Raw genomic sequence first — 363 nt, forward strand, 5'->3', positions numbered from 1 at the left:
TCTTCCCTTCCCTGACCCCCCTCTTTCACTCCCCCCCTCCGTTTAGCCCTCTCTTCCCCTCTCCTTCCTCTTCCCCTCCCCCCCTTCCTTTCCCTCCCTCTCCTCCTATCCCCTCCTGCCCTCCTCCTCCCCCTCCCCTCTCTGCCCAGCTAATAACCACAGCAGGAGCCTCTGGGCTCTGCACACCACCACCCCCCCCAAGTTCCAGCCGTTTCCATGGACAAGGGCCCAACACAAACATGGGATGCTGCAGCTCCCCTGCCAGCCCAGGACCCCCCACAGCACAGAGTTGGTGGGCAGATGAAGTCATTGCCACGGGGGCCCTGCAGGCCTGTTGTGGGGGGGGTGTGGGGGGGAACTATT

The sequence above is a fragment of the Neofelis nebulosa genome, chromosome 1, assembly GCF_028018385.1.
Source record: "Neofelis nebulosa isolate mNeoNeb1 chromosome 1, mNeoNeb1.pri, whole genome shotgun sequence".
Taxonomy (NCBI): Eukaryota; Metazoa; Chordata; class Mammalia; order Carnivora; family Felidae; genus Neofelis; species Neofelis nebulosa.